The 26,109-nt window shown below is 33.5% G+C and overlaps 1 protein-coding gene across 1 annotated transcript in view; it reads right to left on the reverse strand.

Moving 5' to 3' along the window:
• Nucleotides 1-25,106, reverse strand: part of LOC124359065 (prolactin-releasing peptide receptor) — a 106,354-nt gene extending 81,248 nt beyond the window's left edge. Inside the window, exon 1 of the mRNA XM_046811472.1 lies at nucleotides 24,929-25,106. The gene's annotated coding sequence lies outside the window, so the exon portion shown is untranslated. The remainder of the gene's footprint in view (nucleotides 1-24,928) is intronic.
• Between the last annotated feature and the right edge of the window lie 1,003 nt (nucleotides 25,107-26,109).

Raw genomic sequence — 26,109 nt, forward strand, 5'->3', positions numbered from 1 at the left:
ATTAAGCCCATTTACTTTGGATTAAAATGTAAATATAAATATATGTAGGCCTAATACTATTTCTGAGTAAAAGTAAAATAGACTTTTTAATTGTTTTTATACGTAATACATTATGAATTCTAAAAATAAAGTGATTTAATTAAAAACATTTCATTCATAAAACATTGTCCTTAATTTATAACTCAATAATTATTATACTCTTAAATTGAATACATATGCACCTTTATGAGCACGCTAATTTTGAGTTTGCCTTGTTGATACGATCACAAAAATATGTTAAAAAGTGTATATTTATAGTAATTTTAATCTATATATATATATATATATATATATATATATATATATAATAGATTTTATAACAGTCCAAAAATATATATTAAAAGTAAGGCTACATTATATTTTATATCTGCACTACTGCCAGTTACTCGCTTCTTTGCACGCAATTTAGTAGGCGTTGCACGTTTATGTCCCCGGCTGGTTCCAGTAAATTATATTTACGACATCAATGTTGAGAGTACCTTATTGACACTTTCAAGAAAATATGTCAAAAAGTTTATAATTGTGGCCATTATAAATTACTTCGTTCTTAATGAGTTTTATCCCATAGTTGCTCTGGTTTTGTTTCCCGATCAAGAAAATATATATAACATATAAGAGAAGCCTACTTCTGTCAAAATAGAAATAAGATGGGTGTTATATAAGTATTTAAATTTATAATAAACTTTTTTGAAGATTTAGAGCTGGAATTTGTACATAAGTTTAAATTATCCGAAGAAATTCCATCTAACTTAGCAATTCTTGTTGACTGCTTCAAAGAGTGTTCGGAGTTAAATTCTGACCTTGTTATGTTTATAATATTTCCTAAGGTAGATTAGTACTTACCTAATCGCTGAAATCTAAATTCCTAATTCCTAGTAAAAACTATACTCTTTAGTCCATTTACTCACTAGAAATGTAACCAAATAGAAAATAATAAGCAATGTTTACTCACAAGTTGATCACATGCCAGGATCCATAAGAATGTCAATGTAAAATGTCGGTGCAATCTGTTGAGTAGTTTACGCGTAAACAAGCAAACAAAGGCACTTTCGCATTTGTAGTATTATTAGTATTTATAAAACAAAATTTTTATTGTTTACAAAACTAAAAATAGCCGGCGACACTGATAGTGACACGTTATATTTACATAACTAAAAATAGCCGGATACAGTCAAGAGAAAGCTAGATCAACAAGCCGATATTTGTACAGCCAGTGACAGCCGGCGACACTAATAGTTTCATGTTATATTCACACAACTAAAAAAAGCAGATACGGTCAAGAGAAGGCAATATCAACAAGCAGATATGTACGGCCAGTGAAAGCCGGCGACACTGATAGTTACATGTTATATTTACATAACTGAAAATAGCAGACACAGTCAAGAGAAGGCAAGATCAACAAGCAGATATGTACGGCCAGTGAAAGCCGGCGACACTGATAGTGACATGTTATATTTAGCACGTGCCCAAGCACTTTACGAATACCCTTGAATTTTAAACATAACTCCGAAGGCCCACGCTGCGCAGATCGAGCTCCGCATATCACAGTGTCTCATTGTCTCTAGTGCGTACAGCACATGATGCGCATATCACACAAGCCCAAGTTCTCTGCTGTGTACAGTCTCTCACCTTCTCTAGAGTGTACAGCTCGAGCTGTGCATAATACAGTTCCTTACTTTCACCAGGGTGTACAGCACGACTTTAACCGACTCAGGTAAGTATAGCTAGTTCAGTGTATATCGTAGTCTCTAACCGTCTCTAGTTTGTAAAGTTCAAGCTGTGCATATTACAGTCCCTTACCTTCTCCGGTGTGTACAGCATTTGCGGTGAAAGCTGTCTTTAACCGACTCAGGTGAGTACAGCTAATTCAGTGCATATCGCAGTGTCTAACCGTCTCTGGCGAATACAGCTCGAGCTGTGCATATTACAGTCCCTTACCTTCTCCGCTGTGTACAGCATTTGCAGTGAAAGCTGTTCTTAACCATGAGTACAGCACGTTCAGTGCATGTCATAGTGTCTCATCTTCAACGGCACCTGTTGTTGATACCATAGTCTATTAAATTCTATGCTGCGTACAGCAAGAGCTGTCTCTCACATTCACTGGTGCGTAAAGCAAGTGCTGTGCACATTACAGTCTCTCCCCGCCTCTGGTGCGTGTAGCATGTTCTGTACGTATCATCGTCTCCCGCTTTTTCTTGTTTATACAATAAGTGCTGTTCCTATCTAGATTTCCAACTGTCTGTGATACGTTCAGTACGTGCTGTGCTTATATCAGTCTCTCACTATTTTGATGCGTATAGCACGTAGTATGCATATCTCTATCTCTCACTTTCTCTGATCCGTACAGTACGTGCTATGCAAATCACGGTCTCTCACTATTTTGGTGCGTACAGCACGTACTATGCCTATCTCTGTCTCTCACTTTCTCTGGTCCTTACAACACATGCTGTGCAAATACAGGCTCCCACTGTGTTAAACTCTCGTTTTGTGTCTATGTCAACTGAAGAAGAGGATTTATTTTAATTCTTGAATCGTTCCCATTGTTTTAACACCATAACCACTCAGAAAGTCCAAAGTCCTGTAATACTTCAACTCATACATTTTTATCAATACATTTAAATGAACAGTAGCAAATTTTTGAAAACTATTTATATGAATGATTATACACTCAAATATTCTTAGGCTAGCGTTAACTATATACTAATTATGGATGTAAATGCAGTTTTAGCTTTTGCATAAAATGTTTGTTTGCCTCACGAGATCTGTTGACATATTTTTGGATTATTTTGATTTGGAAATTAGCTCTATTGTTCTCATCAAGTGAGCGTAAATTTGCGTTAGTTAGAACAAACTGACGTTACCTAGCCGTAATATTAATATAATATAAAATAATTAATTGTTATACTCTATGTTATATAAAAGTTATGCATATATTCATTACACTTCCATAGATTAAAACTATATAATCTGCCTTAAAATGTTCCCCATAGTAATATAAAAATAAGATTGATTCTATTAGGCCTGTGAGAAATGGTGTCGATGAAATTCCTCTATACAGATGATTAACATTGTAAATTGGATACATACATTCTAGGATCTAAGGTAACACAGTGCTGACAAATAGATTCGTTTTTAGTTTTAATAGGCTATGCTTCTTAATTGAAATCAATAATTTCGGATGTAAGTATTCGTAACTTATGCTAAGTGCGTATTAGTGTATGTCCACTCTATTTTCCAATATATGAAATAAGCTTCTAAATAATTAATATGCTTAAGAACATTTATGTTGTTACGGGTGTTGATATCACACAGTGACGGGGTGAAGGCGAATTAGTTGCAGAAGGTACAGTTTGTATTTTATGCATATCAATAGACCTCATCTGGAGTTCATTAGCGGGTTGACTGTCTCGACTTCTTCATTCACTACTAATGACTTATTTAACAACAGTTCAAACATTATTTTCTATTGGTGCAGTGGCCAATCAAACTTCCTAAATACGTGCGCCTATTTCAGATGGCTTGCAGGCCGCCATGGTAAAAATATTCGAAAATTCTAAATTGAATGAACTATATTGCAAAATGGTTTTTATATTTTGATATAATATTTTGGTAAGAAATGCATTTTTTACTAGTAGTAACTATCCCTGAGCTATTTGTCTTCTAGATTTATTTTTTCCTGTCAAGAATGGAAAACAGCATAATATTTTGATGTATTTAAATTGAAGTAAAACTTTATTTATTACAATTTTCTTTAATTAAATAGTTATTTTTATTTTAAAAAACCAAAATTGATTCTTACACTTGATTCTTAAAGTAATTTTGTATACAGAGTTCCTATCTACACAACACTTGATTGTGAACAACAACTTTACATCAATACTTTAAAAAAAATAAACCAAGTGACGAAGTGATAGATTTCCAATCTTCGTAGTCATTTGTGGTTTATACCTTAGTATAAATATATTAACAGGATGGCAAGTTGACCGAAATCCATGTTTACCATTCATAATAATACAGTCATTGCATCGCATCTACAGGCGTAAAATATATAGGTTAGAAATCTCCTTATTCGATGTGTTACTATTGCCATCATTATATCATGTAATATTAACAATGCAATTAAATAAAGTGGTCTAAGGAAGCCCGCTCCACGCTCCCTCACCCTTTTTTTTTCCCTCAGGCGTACTCCCCTCAGGTTACCTTCTGCACGATATAGCAAATAACATCTGAAGGTACCTTCAGGTTCCTTTTCTCCACAGTTTCTGTTTGAAAGTTACATACAAAAGCAGGATCACACCACCATCTACAGGACGTATCAATTTTAAGTTAAATATCAATATATTTTGTATTTTTCAATTTTAATTTCAATACAAACAATGAAAGTTTATGGATTTTTCAAATGAAATATTAAACAAATTTAAATTCACTTAGACCTAGTTGTTTGGACAATTCAGAATGTAACGTGATATTGATTACATTAATTATTGTATATGACCCCTTTCGTCAAGCAAGGGGTACAATGAGTTAATGCTGGTAATGGATCACTACGACATAACGATTTTTTACGGTGTTACTTACTTGGTCGAGACATGGTGTATCTCTATCGCGGCTATGGTTTTTCATTGAGAGAGATGACTAGTTATGATGCCAACGTCCTATAAATACCTGTTAAGATAACACTACTTGTGAACTTGTGGGAGACTGTGTATTACCTTCTCTTACTTGGCTTTTAAAAGCAATGTGGAGTAATCGCTAGGTATTATCACACAAGTCATAACGATTTCGGTTTAGATACTGGTGAGACTGGTTTGTACTCTTATCGCCGGCTTAATGGTTCTTGTGTGAGTGATGATTAGTATGATGCATAGCCGTCCTAAACAATACCAGTTAGATTAACACATACTTGTGACTTGTGAGACTGGTATTTACTCCTTAACTTTGGTAATAGCACTTGTGAGTAATGCTGTATGATCCACTACGTCATAACAATACCAGTTTTTAGATAACACTTACTTGTGACTTCTTGTGAGACTGGCTTGTATACTCCGCTTACTTAGGTATATAAGCACAATTGGTGAGTGATGATAGTATGATACCTACGTGTCCTAACAATACCAGAGTTAGATAACACTACGTTGAGACTTGTGAGAGTGGTATACGCCTTACTTGGTGAATAGCACTTGTGAGATGAATGAATAGTATGATCACTTCGACTAAACGTCCATAACAATACCAGTTAGATAAACACTACTTGTGACTTGTTGAGACTGGTATACTCCTTACTTTGGTAATATCACTTGTGGAGTGATGATAGGATGATACCTAGCGTCCTAACAATTACCAGTTAAGATAACACTACCATTGTGGACTTGTGAGATACTGGATATACCTTCCTTACTTGGTAAGTAGCACTTGTGAAGTGAGTGTGATAGTATGAAAATACCTACGGCACTAACAATTACCAGGTTAGGATAACACTACTTACTTGTGACATGTGATACTTGGTTATACCTCCTTACTTTGGTTAATAGCACTTGTGAGTAATGCTGTGTATGATCACTACTTCCCATAACGATTTCCGGGTTAGATAATTGGTGTAGACTGTGTGTACTCTTAATCGCGGCTATGGTTCTTGTGAGTGATGATAGTATGATGGCATACGTTCCCCTAACAATACCAAGTTTAGATAACACTACATGTTGACTTGTGGAGACTGGTATACATCCTTAACTTGGTAATAGCACTTGTGGAGTAATGCTGGTATGATTCACTACGTCATCATAAACAATCCAGTTAGATAACACTACTTAGTGGGACATGTGAGGACTGGTATAACTCCTTTACTATTGGATAATCAGCACTTGTGAGTGATGATAGTATGATTAACCTACGTCCCTAACAAATACACAATGTTAGATAACACTACTTGTGACTTTGGTGAGGACTGGTATATCTCCTTACTTGGTAATAGCACTTGTGAGTGATGATAGTATGATCACTACGTCATAACAATTACCAGTTAGATAAACACTACTTGGTGAACTTTGTGAGAACTGGTTATAACCTCCTATACATTGGTATAATCAGCAGCACTTGTGAGTGATGATAGTATGATTACCTACGTCCTAACATAATACCAGTTTTAGATTAACACTACTTCGTGAATAGTGAAACTGGTTATAACTCCTTAACTTAGGTAATAGCACTTGTGAGTGATGATAGTATGATACCTACGCGTTCCTAACAATACCAGTTAGATAACACTCCTACTTGTGACTTGTGAGGATACTTGGTATACTACCTTACATTGTGTAATAGACACTTGTGAGTTGATGCTGGATATGATCACTACGTACGTCATAACGAATTCGGTTAGATACTGGTGAGACTGGTGTACTCTTAATCGGCGGCTAATGGTTCTTGTGTGAGTGATGATAGTATGAAGCATACGTCCTACACAATACCAGTTATATAACCCAACTTGTGACTTGTGAGAACTGGTAATACCTCACTTACTTGGTAATAGCACACTTGTGAGTGAATGCCTGGTAATCATGATCACTTACGGTCCATTAACGATTTCGGTTTAGATTACTGGTGACGACTGGTGTACTTCTTTATCGCGGCTAATGGATCTTAGTGAGTGATTGATAGTATGAGGCATACGACCTTAACAATAACCAATACAGTTTAGATAACACTGCTACTTGTGACTTAGTGAGACTGGTATACTCCTTAACTTGGTAATAGCACTTGTGATGTGATGCTGGTTATGATCACTACGTCATAAACGATAACACGATTAATCTGGTGAGACTGGGGTTTACTGGCTTTCCGTAGGCGTTTGGGACCTATTGGAGTGATGTTTAGTGTAATCAGTGCGTCAATAACGATACTATTTAGATGTTCGGAATATCCTCGACCTCCAGGCAAGGAGATCTTAAGAAGCAAAAATTGTCTGAATTCGTTTAATAAACATCATAGCTTACAACATGATTATCTGCCAATTATTTTGAACTTTAAGTTTTTATATAGATGTTATGTTAAAAAAAAAATTAATGTAAATGTTAAATAAATTTGAAATAAATTAATTTTGTTTTATCTATCAAATAATAATTAATATTTAGTTTGCAACAAGCATTAAAAATTGAAATGGGTTTAAAATAAAAAAAAACAAATTTAACATTTTTCTAGCCATGACGTGCTACCATCCATCGGATTAAATCACTAATAATTTGACCTTAACGCTATGGTGACTATCAGATTTGCTGTTGTATGTGGTGGGTTTAATTAGAATACATGTTTTAAATCTTCTTATTGGTTGGTATTTAGTTAGTATTACAAATTTATTATCCTGCTACTTTCTCGTTGCTATCATTATTACTTATTAACAAATTGTTTGAACTAGTTCAAGCCAAATACATTGGTATTATTATCGAACTCTTGAAACATCTCATTATTCCCTACTATATATAAATGAAACTTCGTGCAAATGTTTAAGTCTATAGGAAATTCATTTTAGAAAATAATCGAGTGGGACAGGACAAACAAACATTGAAATTGTTTCCAATTCCCAAACAAGTGATAGGCTTTCGCTGAAGCTCAGACCAACTATGTAAACAACTTAACACTCAACACGCACGAAATCCCTACATAACGGGACAAATTTAGGTACTCACTTTGCGATGTGGAGTCAAACCACCAGAGTGAGTAGTTTATTCGAAAATTGCCCTGAGCGAAATACACAGAATACGTTACGAGTAAATATATCTACTTAATCGCCAAAGTAACTAGGTTCATTGTATGTTGGGTGAAACCATAATACTCACAACCTACGAGGACAAAAGAGATACCCATGTTGGCTCGAGGGTATTTTCAGTGTGCACAAACGCCGAACAGAGTGCAGGTCCAGACAGGTAACCCCCAACGCCCTAAATCAGGTGTAAAATACCTCAAAAGGTGGTGTATAAAGCTTAGAAGCTAGAAATACCAATGATTGGTTACTAAATGACCCATGGAAAATATCCAGGTTACCTTGCCACTGAGTATTATCCGCCTATCATTGTTTCTCCAGGTACTGGTACTTCCATATAGCTCATACTACACAATAATACCGATGTATCTGATGAACAAATTCCGTTGAAGTCATCTGGAGCTAAACTAGGTTTCATCAGTCGTGGTTACAAGAAAAACTATTTCGGTAAATCTTGTAAATATCTCAAAGTCAACTGCAATACTAAATGTCACGATAATACATTTCAGTACATCAGTTCTTATGCTGATATATAAATTGAATATTTGACAAGAACTATGCAATAAATATCTAAATTGATGTATTTTTAAAACTTAATCCAGGGTGTTTTGCTATTTACGCTATAAGCTACTGACTGTAATTGACTGATTTGTTCATTTTTACATCAAAACAAACAAACAAAATTTGGATATTATTTTACCTAGTGTTATGGGCTTTTATTTTACGACTAAATAAACTCTTTGTTCTTAAATGCCTTGCGATTTGATACTGTGTTCGTACAAATAATAGCTTAGTTTACAACAAATCAAAATAATGAAATTGCAATAACGTCTCTCATCAAGGTTTTTGAGTTCTAATAATAACTCAAATATAAAATATTAATAATAACAGAGAAAAATACAGACGATTTGATTGTGTAATAAGAATAATTTTATTTATTACATATTTTATTTATTCGATAAATCAATGTCACAAGGTATATTTTATTCAAGTAATTTTAGATATGCAATATTTAAAGCTATTTAATGATATATTATATTCTCTAAAAGTTGAATGCATTATCATTAAGCAATACAATTCTTTTTCTAGTTTACTCTTACTTACCTATTTACTTTTATAAATTAAAATGATCCGACACAATTCGAGTTGTACGTGTTAGCATGTAAATGTTTTTTCTAGTTTACTCTTACTTACCTATTTACTTTTATAAATTAAAATTATCCGACACAATTCGAGTTGTACGTTTGCATGTTTATGTTTTTTTTAATAATTGCATGTTAATAAAGTTTTTTAATGAAGCTCTGATTTGCACTGTCCTCCGGGTCGTTCAGATATACGACACATAAGATCTCCCTTCCCATGTGAAGTTGGCGGAGACTGCTGGCACGCTTCCAGCTCCCAGTCTTGCACTGTCAGTAATAATCCACTCCTCCTCATAAATAACGAGAATTTCAACAAATCACTGAACACTCTTTGAGATTGTAGCACTAAACCGGTGAACCAGTGATCACAACACGTCACACGTGACTGTAGTCAATTATTCTTAACTTTAAGAGTATACCGTACATCTAACGTAGTATACAGCTAACGTAATTAGCAAATAAAACATACTTAAAACTGTAGGCCCTTCTGTAAAAGATTAAAATATGCCAGACATCGCGTAAGCGTGCTGTCATTACTTTACTAAATAATGATACAGTATTTTGAGAGAATATCCTAGGTATACTTATGTAAAGTATACTGCATTCCTTACCCCAGTCTATTAAAGATGTATACACTGTCCTTGTCTAGTCAAGATTTGTACATCAACCTTTTTAGTCAAGATGTTTATTTTAGCCTTGTTTAACAAGGATGTTTGCATTAATCTAGTCTAGCCAAGATGAGTATATTAGCCTTATGTAACAAGGGTGTTTACATTAGCCTTGCCCTGCCAGGACATTTACATAACCCTTGTCTAGGAAGGATGTTACATTAGCCTTTGTTAGCCAGAATGTGTACATTAGTCTTGCTTAGCCAGAATGTGTACATTAGTCTTGCTTAGCTAGGATGTGTGCATTAGCCTCGTCTAGCCAGTATGTTTATAACAGGATATATTAGAATGAAATAGAATATATTTATTGCCTTCAAGCCTTGTGAACAATGAACATTGTCAATTAACAATAAAAACCAAATAATTAAGACATGCCATGATGAGATCAACAAAGTTAAGGATGTGTTTTCTCAGAATCAAAACAGCATTAACATTAAAATAAGACTGTTGCCGAGTTAACAGAAAAAGACATAAATACTAAAATAATTAATAAATATAAAATAAAGAGACGATATTTACAGACTAAAATAGATAGTTGGCTTGGTTGAAAATCACAGCCAAGATTAGTACAAGACAGGTACTCATTGATTGAAGAGAAAGGATTTTTAAATCCAGTTGAAAAGCACACTTTTAAAATATTTTACGTCTACTGTATTTGCCTACTGGTCAAGATTATTAAAATAATAAAGTAATAGACGTTTATTAGGAATTCTTTTGAGTTTTGCTTAGTCTACAGTAACTTGTATATATTAAATTACTATTCCTTGTACTGTAGAGATCATATGACTTCTAAGAATATAATCGTCTGAATTCCTCTTAACATAAACTACATAAGTGTATATGTAAATATTTTATACACCAAGAATGGATTCTTGAAGAAATAAAGATAAACAGTACCAGTATTTCGATCTGATTTTGTTATGATTCTTATTGCTTTATTTTTTATTATTAGATCTCTATCAATATCAAGTTTATTTGCCCAAAAGAGTAGGCCGTATGAAAGTACGCTTTTAAAAAAAGCAAAATTGGAATTTATTACGTGTTCTTTAGGTACAAAAACATTTTAGTTGCCCAAGCAAAATACAACTCGACATAATCTACCAAAACCCCGATGAATGTGACCTGATCAAGTAAAATTAACGTCTAAAAACTACTTCTAACAGTTTTTTTACTAGGAAGAAAATTGTACTTGTTGTGCTTTATTGTAAATAAATATTTTTGTATTTTACATTCATTTGTCTAGCAAGGATTTATACATTACCCTAGTCTATCCGGGATTCGTAAATCACCCTGGTTTAGCAAGGATGCGTACACTGGCCTAGCATAGTCCGGATTTGTACATTAGCCTAGGATAGCCATGATTTGTAGATCACCCCTGTTTAGCAAGGATGCGTACACTGGCCTAGCCTAGTCTGGATTTGTACATTAGCCTAGTCTAGACAGGATTTTTAGATCACCCCTGTTTAGCAAGGATGCGTACACTGGCCTAGCATAGTCGGGATTTGTACATTAGCCTAGTCTAGACAGGATTTGTAGATCACCCCTGTTTAGCAAGGATGCGTACACTGGCCTAGCCTAGTCTGGATTTGTACATTAGCCTAGTCTAGACAGGATTTGTAGATCACCCCTGTTTAGCAAGGATGCGTACACTGGCCTAGCCTAGTCTGGATTTGTACATTAGCCTAGTCTAGACAGGATTTGTAGATCACCCCTGTTTAGCAAGGATGCGTACACTGGCCTAGCCTAGTCTGGATTTGTACATTAGCCTAGTCTAGCCAGGATTTGTAGATCACCCCTGTTTAGCAAGGATGCGTACACTGGCCTAGCCTAGTCTGGATTTGTACATTAGCCTAGTCTAGCCAGGATTTGTAGATCACCCCTGTTTAGCAAGGATGCGTACACTGGCCTAGCCTAGTCTGGATTTGTACATTAGCCTAGTCTAGCCAGGATTTGTAGATCACCCCTGTTTAGCAAGGATGCGTACACTGGCCTAGCCTAGTCTGGATTTGTACATTAGCCTAGGTCTAGACAGGATTTTTAGATCACCCCTGTTTAGCAAGGATGCGTACACTGGCCTAGCATAGTCTGGATTTGTACATTAGCCTAGTCTAGACAGGATTTTTAGATCACCCCTGTTTAGCAAGGATGTGTATACTGGCCTAGCATAGTCGGGATTTGTACATTAGCCTAGTCTAGACAGGATTTGTAGATCACCCCTGTTTAGCAAGGATGCGTACACTGGCCTAGCCTAGTCTGGATTTGTACATTAGCCTAGTCTAGACAGGATTTGTAGATCACCCCTGTTTAGCAAGGATGCGTACACTGTGCCTAGCCTAGCCTAGTCTGGATTTGTACATTAGCCTAGCATAGTCAGGATTTGTAGATCACCCCTGTTTAGCATAGATGCGTACACTGGCCTAGTCTAGTCAGGATTTGTACATTAATCTTGTATAGTCAGGATTTGTAAATTAATCTTGAATAGCCAGGATTTGTACGTTAATCTTGTATAGTAAGGATATGTACATTAAACATGTACAGTCAGGATTTGTACATTAATTTTGAATAGCCAAGATTTGTATATTAGTCTTGTATACCCAGGATTTGTAAATTAATTTTGAATAGCCAAGATTTGTACATTAGTCTTGTATAGCCAGGATTTGTACATTAATTTTTTATAGCCAGGATTTGTAAATTAATCTTGTATAGTCAGAATTTGTACATTAATTATGATTAGCTAAGATTTGTACATTAGTCTTGTATAGCCAGGATTTGTACACTAATTTTTTATAGCCAGGATTTGTACGTTAATATTGTATAGTCAGGATTTGAACATTAATATTGTATTGTCACGATTTGTACGTTAATCTTGTATAGTCGGGATTTGTATATTAATCTTGTATAGTCAGGATTTATACATTAATTATGAATAGCCAAGAATTGTTCGTTAGTCTTGTATAGCTAGGATTTGTACATTAATTTTTTATAGCCAGGAATTGTACGGTAATATTGTATATTCAGGATTTGTATATTAATCTTGTATAGTCAGGATTTGTAAATTAATCTTGTGTAGTCAGAATGTGTACGTAAATTTTGAATAGCCAAGATTTGTACATTAGTCTTTTATAGCCAGGATTTGTACATTAATTTTTTAAAGCCAGGATTTGTACGTTTATTTTTTTATAGTCAGTATTTGTACACTAATATTGCATAGTCAGGATTTGTACGTTAATCTTGTGTAGTCAGGATTTGTATATTGATCTTGTATAAACAGGATTTGTACATTAATCTTGTTTATTCAGGATTTGTAAATTAATCTTGTATAGTAAGGATCTATACGTCAATATTGTATGGTCAGGATTTGTAAATTAATTTTGTATAGTCAGAATTTTAACGTTAATTTTGAATAGCCAAGATTTGTACATTAGTCTTGTATAGGCAGGATTTGTAAGGTAATTTTGTATAGTCAGGATTTGTACGTTAGTCTTGTATAGTCAGGATTTGTGCATTAATCTTGTGTAGTCAGGATTTGTAAGGTAATTTTGTATAGTCAGGATTTGTACGTTAGTCTTGTATAGTCAGGATTTGTGCATTAATCTTGTGTAGTCAGGATTTGTATATTAATCTTGTATAGTCAGGATTTATACATTAATTATGAATAGCCAAGAATTGTTCGTTAGTCTTGTATAGCTAGGATTTGTACATTAATTTTTTATAGCCAGGATTTGTATAGTAAGATTGTATAGTCAGGATTTGTATATTAATTTTGTATAGTCAGAATTTTAACGTTAATTTTGAATAGCCATGTACATTAGTCTTGTATAGTCAGGATTTGTAAGGTAATTTTGTATAGTCAGGATTTGTACGTTAGTCTTGTATAGTCAGGATTTGTGCATTAATCTTGTGTAGTCAGGATTTGTATATTAATCTTGTATAGTCAGGATTTATACATTAATTATGAATAGCCAAGAATTGTTTCGTTAGTCTTGTATAGCTAGGATTTGTACATTAATTTTTTAAAGCCAGGATTTGTACGTAAGATTGTATAGTCAGGATTTGTATATTAATCTTGTATAGTCATTAATTGTAGTCAGGATTTGTACATTAATCTTGTATAGTCAGGATTTGTATATTAATCTTGTATTAAGTCAGGATTTGTACATTAATCTTGTATAGTCAGGATTTGTGCATTTAATCTTGTGTAGTCAGGATTTGTATATTAATCTTGTATAGTCAGGATTTTATACATTAATTATGAATAGCCAAGAATTGTTCGTTAGTCTTGTATAGCTAGGATTTGTACATTAATTTTTTTATAGCCAGGATTTGTAATAAATGTAGTCAGGATTTGTACTTAATCTTGTATAGTCAGGATTTGTACATTAATTTTGTAGTCAGGATTTGTACATTGTATCGTATATAGTCAGGATTTGTACTGTAATCTTGTATAGTCAGGATTTGGATTGTAATAGTCTTGAGTCAGGATTTGTACATTAATCATTTACATTTAAATTAGCAGCTCCCTTAAAATCTTTTTGGGGAAATGGGCAAATTTGTAACAGTGACTAAAAAGTTCACTTCTATTTCCAAGAAAGGTGTTCCGAATTCCATCCCTCCATCTTTATCCATAAAAAACTAAATATAATAACAAAGTTGCATAATTATACAGTAGGTGCTCATAACGTCATGTATTACAAATAACAAGCACAAGTACATGATCAAACATTCATGCAATCGATGAGTCAAAGTAAAGTCATATAAATTTTTTTTACACGAGTATATTACGATTATAGATTATACTTTTGTTTTGTTTTGTAAACAATCAAAGTTATAGCTTTTCTTTAAAAGAAACATAAAATCTCTAAGTATATATAATCTGTAACTTCAATCAGAAATCCACATTTAAAAGTTTCTCTCTGGAACAGAAACTGTTTTGCTTCATTTTATTATTATGTTTAAGAATGTATTCTTGTTTACGAAGACGCTGCTGCAGAGTTGGTTACTTTAACTCCGTTGGATTTAGCATTGTTTATGTTGAACTGTTCAATTAGTGTGATAATATGTCGTATGAACTATGCATTGTATGAATTAAAAAGTTTCAATATAAGGTCTAATATTGCATAATATCTGTGTGTATATATATATACACAAACCACATAGGTTGGCGTAAAAATTTCAAAAGAAATTCACAACTGAAATGTTTATAAATTTCGAGAATAAGTAAAACGTTAACTGGAATACATATAACATATTTTAATATTTTGCAATTATAAAGTAGTTATGTTTAGATTGTTTTAGATATCAATTAGATAACATGTATATCCCATAATAAATAAACTATTAGTACTTTAGTTGTCAAAAAGGATATTTTCGTCATTCTTGCATAACATTTTATTCGAATCCGTTATATAATATCATATAGGGTTTATGTACATGCCTAAATGGAAATACACCTCAAAAACTGGAAGCGTGAGGTGAAGAGTTTACAAGGTAATATAACTCAACGTTATTGAGTCAGTGATGTTTGATGTTATCCTTGAACCAATGCTACTCTTCACACCCAACAAATCGTCTCGGACAAAGATTATAAATTGAAATTCTAATGTACGTTCAGAAACATTTCCATTTTCTAATATAAAACACACACACTTTCAGGATTTCCTTTATTGGAACATTCTTGCTTTGTATTGGCCATGCATTTCAAATAAAAAATCTCAATATGAAAAAAGAAAAGGAAGCTGTTTTGCATGTACAGTTTAGATTAATGGCATTATATAGATCTCATTTTTGTAATATAATTTTAAATAATTATATTAACTTAAGTTAAGAGAAGATTAAGGAAGAAAAACAAACTTGTGTACATCTAACATAGTACCTAGAGCGGCGAGTTACACTTTATATTGAGGCTGGTGTACACATTGCGATGCAATGAGACTAGTGAGTTACAGTTTCTATTTTCGGTGGTGTACAACTAATGTTGTAACGAGACTGGTGAGGTACAGTTGCTATTGAAGCAGGTGTACACATAACGTTGTAACAGACTGGTGTAATACAGTTGCTGTTGAAACTGGTGTACACCTGACATTGTAACGAGACCGTTGAGTAACAGTTGCTATTGAGGCTGGTGTACTCGTTCGATGCAATGAGACTGGTGAGTTACGTTGCTGTTGAGGCAGGTGTACACATAACGTTGTAACAGACTGGTGTAATACAGTTGCTGTTGAAACTGGTGTACACCTGACATTGTAACGAGACCGTTGAGTAACAGTTGCTATTGAGGCTGGTGTACTCGTTCGATGCAATGAGACTGGTGAGTTACGTTGCTGTTGAGGCAGGTGTACACATAACGTTGTAACAGACTGGTGTAATACAGTTGCTGTTGAAACTGGTGTACACCTGACATTGTAACGAGACCGTTGAGTAACAGTTGCTATTGAAGCTGGTGTACTCGTTCGATGCAATGAGACTGGTGAGTTACGTTGCTGTTGAGGCAGGTGTACACATAACGTTGTAACAGACTGGTGTAATACAGTTGCTGTTGAAACTGGTGTACACCTGACATTGTAACGAGACCGTTGAGTAACAGTTGCTATTGAGGCTGGTGTACTCGTTCGATGCAATGGTCGAGGTCGGCGTACAACTAACATTGAGACCGGTGAGTTACAGTTGCCGTCGAGGCTTGTGTACAACCAATGTTGTAACGAGAGCGGCGAGTTACAGTTGCCTTTGAAGTTGGTGTACACTTGACGTTGGAACATGACTGGTGAGATACAGATGCTATTAAGGTCCGTTTACAACTAAAGTTGTAATGATACTGGTGAGTTACAGACATTTGCTGTTGAGGCTGGTGTACACCTACCGTTGTAACGAGACTAATGAGCGTAGCTATTGAAGATATTGTTGGATTTTTAAGTTTTTGGTATTCTGTCTGTATGCATGTATGTGTGTTTTTTATTGTCTTTGAAACCCTTATACATATATTAATTAAATTATGCGTTGATATTAACACTAATAATGTCTAAATTGTTAAATACTTTCTACTTAAAGGATAAAATCAACCACTCTAATGAATAATTAGATTTATTTTCGTAAGACATTTAAATTTAAAGAAAAGCAAGTGGCGTGGGTCTAAAAGTAGTTTTATTTGGATTTATTATAAACTTTACTATAGAAGTTACCCCTTGAAATTTTAATGGACACGATCTTAAAATAGATAAATATAATTTGTTTATAGTAATGTTTTCATTGTTTACATCTACACATAATATGTTAATATATGTTGCTTCAAATAAAAGTAAAAAAGAAATTAAACATTCTAATAAATTGATTTACCTTACATCAAAAATATTACTATGGTGAATTAGGGGAGATATACTAACTTAGACCTTAAGCCACGTATGTTACGATGAATAAGTAGTTTTATATTGTTGTACACTGTATCGTTATTAAAGAACATTGAACCTATTTTTCTTATGTTATAGGTACTTTTATTTTTAAAATGTAATTGAGAAACAATTAGCATTTACCCGCATGGTTACTAATAATTCAGTAAATAAGGTTGCCAATGGTAAGTCGCATAATGTCGTATTTGTTACTGATATTTGTTAACAATAACAATTTTGTTAGTAGCAGTAATATTCCCACTTTTCTTGCATGAAAGTTCGGTTCAGTATTGTTTGTTTTCTGCTATTTTGTTTGTAATAATTATAGTAAACAAAAGAACAGTAACAAAACATCATGCCTCACTATTTGGAAAACATTCAATGATTTGCAATCCGTATTCGACTTATTGTATCGAAAACATCCAATGATTTGCAACCCGTGTTCGACTTATTGTATCGAAAACATTCAATGATTTGCAACCCGTGTTCGACTTATTGTATCGAAAACATTCAATGATTTGCAACCCGTGTTCGACTTATTGTATCGAAAACATTCAATGATTTGCAACCCGTGTTCGACTTATTGTATCGAAAACATTCAATGATTTGCAACCCGTGTTCGACTTATTGTATCGAAAACATCCAATGATTTGCAACCCGTGTTCGACTTATTGTATCGAAAACATTCAATGATTTGCAACCCGTGTTCGACTTATTGTATCGAAAACATTCAATGATTTGCAACCCGTGTTCGACTTATTGTATCGAAAACATTCAATGATTTGCAACCCGTGTTCGACTTATTGTATCGAAAACATTCAATGATTTGCAACCCGTGTTCGACTTATTGTATCGAAAACATTCAATGATTTGCAACCCGTGTTCGACTTATTGTATCGAAAACATTCAATGATTTGCAACCCGTGTTCGACTTATTGTATCGAAAACATTCCATGATTTGCAACCCGTGTTCGACTTATTATATCGAAAACGAATACGTAAACCAAATCCTAAAAAAACAGTAACCACAAATAGTTTTCTGTTAGGAGGTGTCCTTCGATTTGCTGAAGATATTGAATTTGTTTTTATTATAACATCTAGTCTTGACAGAGCTATCCTCTGAGGCAGACAGCCTATGTGCAACCGAGTAACGTATTTACACAGTGACCCACACCACAATCTCAGGTTACACGAACTTGCTAAAGCTAGTCACATTTTCACAGGTTACGTGTACACAAACATCAATTAGAGACATGCCGTTAATTAGAATTACGTGTGATGTCATATACAAAGTGGAATTAGACACAAAGTTCCCATGTTCTTTTTCTAAATATATCTTAACGAAGCCGTTTCCATGTAATATATAAATGTAAGTACATTAAAGTTTACGATTACTGGAGTACAGAGAAAATAATTCCAAAGCTAAAAGCGTTTATATACAATACATGTAAACGTGTTCATTTCTTTTGTAATATTTTTTACTTACTCTTAACGATTATTATAATAAATTGTTATTAAACATATAGACATTTATATAAACTACAGTATTACTTTGTATGAATGTTAGGAATGAATTTAACACAACTTTACGTAATCAATAAGGTTCAAGAACCATGCACATTATCGATTCGGATTTTTAGACTGTTAATTTGGTACAATTATTATTAAAAGGCGAAAAAGCAAAAATAAGCATATGAAAATACATTTTCACAGTTCTAAAAGAATTTTTATGCAAAGATTACTTATAATTACCCACACATGGACCAATTTAGGTTTCGTAAAAAATATGGACACAGTAGCACATAACAGAAAGAGTTTTCCACACTATGAATATAAATTTATCCAAATTATGCGCTATGATGTGAATGAACAAAGGAATAAACGCCCGTAACAGTAGGAATAACTCTATAAAAAAATAACCAAAAATGAGCCTTAAAATTGTAAAATTTGAATACAGATATGTAAACTTAAATTATTAAAAATAATGACAAAATTGTAATTGTACTTTTTTTAAGTTGTCCAACTCTGTTTGTAAGAAGATATTTACATTTTCAATACCCAAATTTCTTCTAACTTTTGTGTTTATTTAACTAAGTATATCTGAGTTTTATATCATATGAGAATTTACTATAAAAACCGAAAAATTGCTTTTGCATTAATTTGTGTTACTGGAATTGAGGTGATTGTTTGGTTCATACCATAGAAAACGTTTAAACATGGCGAAGGGAAGCGGGCGGGCTGCTTTATCGTCTACTGTTGAACTCAAGGGTTCTAGAAGGGCAGACAATGAGATCACGGGGAAGTGACGTCGTTGAGTGTCGTTGAGGGGGGGGGGAGGGGGTTACCTCAGGGGCCACATTTTGCGTAGTGTCAGGTTCTACCCAATGATATAGCATGAATTAGTATAACCTACTCTGCAAGAAATTTGATTTTGATTTTTTAATTTAAATTCAAATTTATTGCATTTAGTCTTGAAATAATGCATCAATTTATTTGAAGTACATGAAATAAAAAAATCAACAAATGTATTCATATTTTTAATTTAAAATAATTAACTATTGAGGGCATTTAAAAAACAATTTTCTGTGGAATTTTCTTGTTTCAAGTTAAAGCAATATCCAAGGTTTGTATTCAATATTCGAATTATTTTCTTTTCAAAACCAATCAAGCTTACACAGCTTGAAAACACAACTAATATATTAATATTAAGTAGCACAGCAAAAGATCTTTTTAGGCAAGAAAATTACATACATTACGGCAGCGAAGAGGAAATGTTAATTTTAAAATTTAATTGAAAAATATTTATGGTGATTATAATAATATAGTTCTTATTTTATTTAGTAGTTGTTACTTAGATTGATTTTAATATAAATGTTTTAGTACCAAGTAATAGGATATTCACACATTTATTTGCATATTGCCCGCGAATATAAAAACTAAAATATTAAAATATTGTTTTTAAGAATCCAAAATAATTTTTAAGAATAAATTTGTCTCTATAAAGTGAATTATTAAAAATCAAACTGTGTTTTAATGTTACAAAATTTTTCTCTTAAATTTTGTGATTTTATTCAGTTAGAATATTGGAAATAATTTGAAAATTTTGCACGGCTATTCTGGTAGTTTCAAAATATAAAACCTGAATGTGTACATCACACCTTGAATGACAACGTACGTGTAGATGAGTAGTAATTCTAAACATGTTCAAGTATGTGCAATAATTATATTTATGTAGTACGAAGAACCTTAAACTGCCGACACAAGATACATGAGAAGGAAGAGATTACATTTATTATCAACCGTTATTTCTCTCGATTGAAAACACCATGCAGTAATTAGTTTTCAACAATGACAAACATAGACGATTGGGTCGATAAGAAACACTCAAACATGTCTAGAAGCCACTTTCAGAATCGATAAAATATTTAGAACCTGGTATAAATCAATTAAATTAAATGACCTCTAACGATAGGTAACGGGTAAGAATGACGATATTGGTATGTCCTATCTTGGAATCATCTAATTGAAAAATGAATTTCGGATAGTAATTTAATAACCATGACCTTGAAACCGCACTAGACAAAGAACTTTACAATAATTTAAGTTTCTTTGTAAAAACGTAAATTAATTTTTTTACAATTTTCCGAAATTATGTGTGTAAACACAATCACTTATATGCATATATAAAAACTAAATCCTACGTCCTAGTATACTACGTACAACCTTACGTTTAAGTGATGTTTAAGGTAATCAATATAAACAAAAGGTAAAACTCGGTTAAAAACTATTTACATAAACGCTTCTTTGATTATTTATTATTTGTGCAGCAAAATTCTCTCGTACTGAAATTCGAAGCGAAGTCACTGAGCTATCAGTGCTTGCAGAAAATATTGAAGGCATTGGTACTTTAGCCGTGCAGAATTTCGAACAGTGAGCGGGGAGACGTGCCTACTCTCATGTGTTTGTCCGCTCTCGCTTTCTTCTCATTCTTATGTTCCAAACTGTCATCAACGTCCACTGACTGCGCTTGAAGAGTCAACAGGTTCACTTACTTAAAGTTTTATTTAAAATGTTAAAGTCAAAATTTTGACGAAACTCACTAGCCGATATTGCACAGACTTCTGTTTAGTGTCGCAGCCTAGAGTCCTCATTGTTAGTTAGACATATACTATTATTTCCATAAACGATATTTCTCACAACAGACGACTGCGCCGCGGCCCTCAAACACTACAAAATGTTTCTGATACTGGTCACATTTGTCTTAGTACACAGTCAGGAAACTGACGCTTTCACAGATTTGAGTCCTCATTGTTGGTTAGTCATATATTATTATTTCCATAAACGATATTTCTCACAACAGAGGACTGCGCCGCGGCCCTCAAACACTACAAATCGTTTCTGATACTGGTCACATTTGTCTTAGTGCACAGTCAGGAAACTGACGCTTTCACAGATTTGAGTCCTCATTGTTAGTTAGTCATATATTATTATTTCCATAAACGATATTTCTCACAACAGACCATTGCGCCGCGGCCCTCAAACACTACAAATCGTTTCTGATACTGTTCACATTTGGCTTAGTGCACAGTCAGGAAACTGACGCTTTCACAGACTTGAGTCCTCATTGTTGGTTAGTCATATATTATTATTTCCATAAACGATATTTCTCACAACAGACGACTGCGCCGCGGCCCTCAAACACTAAAAATCGTTTCTGATACTGTTCACATTTGGCTTAGTGCACAGTCAGGAAACTGACGCTTTCACAGACTTGAGTCCTCATTGTTAGTTAGTCATATATTATTATTTCCATAAACGATATTTCTCACAACAGACGACTGCGCCGCGGCCCTCAAACACTACAAATCGTTTCTGATACTGTTCACATTTGGCTTAGTGCACAGTCAGGAAACTGACGCTTTCACAGACTTGAGTCCTCATTGTTAGTTAGTCATATATTATTATTTCCATAAACGATATTTCTCACAACAGACGACTGCGCCGCGGCCCTCAAACACTACAAATCGTTTCTGATACTGTTCACATTTGGCTTAGTGCACAGTCAGGAAACTGACGCTTTCACAGACTTAAGTCCTCATTGTTAGTTAGTCATATATTATTATTTCCATAAACGATATTTCTCACAACAGACGACTTTGCCGCGGCCCTCAAACACTACAAATCGTTTCTGATACTGTTCACATTTGGCTTAGTGCACAGTCAGGAAGCTGACGCTTTCACAGACTTGAGTCCTCACTGTTAGTTAGTCATATATTATTATTTCCATAAACGATATTTCTCACAACAGACGACTGCGCCGCGGCACTCAAACACTACAAATCGTTTCTGATACTGTTCACATTTGGCTTAGTGCACAGTCAGGAAACTGACGCTTTCACAGGCTAGAGTCCTAAACAATCCGGCGATGAAGAAGCTCAAAATGGACTTCTAATGTCATTTAGATATCAGAGATGCCTAGACTACAAAATATAGTGTACTCAAGATGAAGAGGTATTCCCATTTTATCATAAGTTCCACAATCGAGTGTTCTACGCTGCGCTTAGAGGAAGGTGAACATGAGATAAACTCAGTATTCATATTGAATTAAAGCTTCTCACCATAGCTACATTATCTGCATAATGTTTAATCAGTCATAAGTTCGTTACACTCGGGCATTGTGCCTTCGGGCCGAGGGAACTCTCGTTGAGCCACATTAGTCTTCATGTGTCTGTTTTTAACTTCAGTGACTGCCAATAAACATGCTACTAGTACGTCGTCCATTCCGATTTCAACACCTAATATGTCAAAATTTACTGTCAGAACATAACAATGTTCTGCCCGTAAGCATTACGGAAAAAGAACTATCCGTAACGGTACTTTTTTATAATTAAAACTATGGTACCTCAAGGATATATCGTAGGATTTGTACTTATTTCCGCTTTATATTAACAAAACTCTATCCTCGCTCAAATGTATAATAATAACACGATAACAGTATTTTCAATTTAATTAGTTATTTTGCAGAATCTATGTAATTATGGATAAAAATGAGTAATCGGTTAAAAGAGAACGGTATTGCCACAAATACTAAAAAACTGGACTTTTATGCAAAAGCTACAATATAATTTATGATTGCCTGTAATTAATGAAAATGGTGGAAGTATATATATACTTCTGGACTTTATCGCAAATGGAATAACAAGCAAAAATTTCAGTCAATATCCTTATATTAACTACGTTTCCCGTAAAGTACCTCTAATATTCTGTGTCGGGAAAAATCTACAACAACATAGCTTCGTGAACCGTCGCGCCGGCGGCTAACATAGCTATTCAATGTGCATTACTAGCATCCAATACACGACCCATGGATTGATATTTAGTTTAGTATTAAGTAAGGGTATTTTGGTACACGCAAATATTGTTTTAAGCATGAACATATAATCTTTTACTTTTACGTATATATTATAGATTAATTGTACAGAAAACCTGTATAAATGTTCAATAGTACCAATGGATATACCAGTCCTCCATTGTTATCTATAAGTTTTATTTACGGATAAACATGAATTAGTTTCGTACATTGTATTATTAAGCGGTTCGGATTCACCATCCAATAAGATTTAGATATTACTTTTATTATTGCTACTTTCTGTACATTACTTATTAAGTTCCGTACACCGTATATTTTACAGAATATGAATTTTAAAATATAGTTTTCAACCTTTATCTCTCTTACATGCGTAAACTCTGGGTACAATAATTATAGGATTCGTTAAATAACACTTTTTATGTGCACGTATTGTTTCAGCATCTCCTCCATTCCCATGCTTTTCAATTAAAATATAATATTAACGAACCCTATAGTAATTTCAATAAATGATTAGGCCAGTATTTAATACCAGTATGTGAACTAAACGCGCATGAAATTTCCACATAAAGGAAATATATCAGTACACCCGATCATCGATATATCAAAACTATAGAATTTGAGGATAAGTGACAAAACACCCATACATGTATACACCCACACATATAAATGTATACTTCAAAAACTGTTTTCGTACCGGTAATTAAATGAATCTGTAATAAAATTAAATGTTATGGATGGCTAAACCGGCCGGTACGGTGAAAACTGTAAATTTCATTGCCTGCTTATTTGAGGAGGTGCTCCATCAAATACATTTAGTCAATCATGCAATAATTAAATTTTTTGTACGAGGATATCATAAATTAATCTATTCGTTGAGTCTTACGTGATTTAGAGGTGTTTTTTAATAAAAATAATGTTGTATTTAACCACTTACATGTGAATTTTTTTACATTATTTTTTTATGTTAATTTGTATGGGTTTTTTTTTCTAAAGGTTTCGCACTGATTAAAATTAGTTTCATGTTATAATAATTTTAAAAAATAGTTTGGCCTAATGGGATTAATAACAATATACTTGCTTACACACTTTGATCTGGTTTCATGTTTTTGTTAACAGTCATTTAAGTAAACTGTAATTTAGTCGTCCTACAAGGCTTTGCAAAATTAGTTTGATTTTGAGCAATCATCAGTGAAAGAATGGAACTATGGATATATTAAATATTCTTACAATAAGAATCATAATAGGTGCTAAAATTGTCATAAATGTATTAAAATAAAAATTTTGTTTTATGATTTGATAATTTGAAAAAGTACCTAATACATTTGTTTCCTAATGAAATGGATGACAATAGAATTTCTTACATACTTTGCTCTGGTTTCATGTTGTTAACAGTTATTTTAGTAAACGGTGTTCATCTGTAAATATCATCGTCCTACAAGGCTTTGCAAAAATTGTTTTGAACAATTGTCAATGAAATAATGGAACTATGGATATATTAAATATTGTTACAGAATAATATGAGCTAAAATGTTTATAAATCAGATACAATTACGTGTGGAGCAGATGTTGACAGTTACCTCCCGCCTCGTCACGACGAAGGATCTGCTGGAGAAAGAATCACAAAATGAGCACACGAGTGAACACCGCAAAATGATGAGCAACAAGTACAAGGAGCGGGCTAGCGGTGGTAGAGAGCGTCACGACGGTGGCGGGTGGCTGACAGTAGCGTCGCGGCGAGTCTACTGCCACCACCACGTCCAGCGACGCCTAGCCTCTGCGGCGCCGGCGCCACGGCCTCTCCCCTCCCCGCTGCACGAGTAAAATAAAAATGTTAATGTCAGTGAAGAAAGTTCTGTCACCACACGTGGAATTTAATAAAGCGTTGTCTCTTCCATGGGTGTATGTAACGTCATTATTTACATGCGATTAAATAAACTATATCCATTACGTTGTTTCACAGATCAACTTGTAATAAATCACAACGAAAAAAACATTGAACTAAAGCGTTAACCTTTTTGTTATATATTATATTTACTAAAATAACATAATTCAATCTTTAGATCCAGTTGATTAAATATGTTATAAAATTTCAATATAGAAATTTAGGATGATAAATATGAAAATTTTATTTCTACATAATTATGCAGTGGTTGAGCTAATGTTAATATCAGTGCCTAATGCGTTCGCAGTGTCCTAAAATTTGACATCATATTACACTGCGATATATGAAAACCGTAATATTATTGTTTTTCACAAATATATATATATATATAATATGCCATATAATAAACTATATATATATATATATATATATATATATATATATATATATATATATATATATATATATATATAGTTTATTATAACATAGAAAAATTTTAATATTAAAAAAAATGTAAATGTTAGTTATGTATTTTTATATCCTTATGTATTTTACTTTGAGGTCGTTTTCCTTGCAGCTGCATTTTGCCCTACGCTATTCTATTAGAGTCCTCGAGCCATAGAACTCCACAAGACTTTCTATAGTACAAAAGTATGAAAAGATTGTGATTTAAATAAATTTGTTTGCGTTTTAATACTAAATATCTGCAACAATTCACAATTACAACTTTTTACTATCGCAGGAAATATTATACTAGAAACTACGTCTAACGTTACAAGAATACTTACTTTATTTACCATAATATAACCATGATATAATAATAAAATTTATTGTGAACAGAACATGTACACATTGTATCACAATCGTCCTAAGTAA

Source organism: Homalodisca vitripennis, chromosome 4 (genome assembly GCF_021130785.1).
Source record: "Homalodisca vitripennis isolate AUS2020 chromosome 4, UT_GWSS_2.1, whole genome shotgun sequence".
In the NCBI taxonomy this organism is placed as follows: Eukaryota; Metazoa; Arthropoda; class Insecta; order Hemiptera; family Cicadellidae; genus Homalodisca; species Homalodisca vitripennis.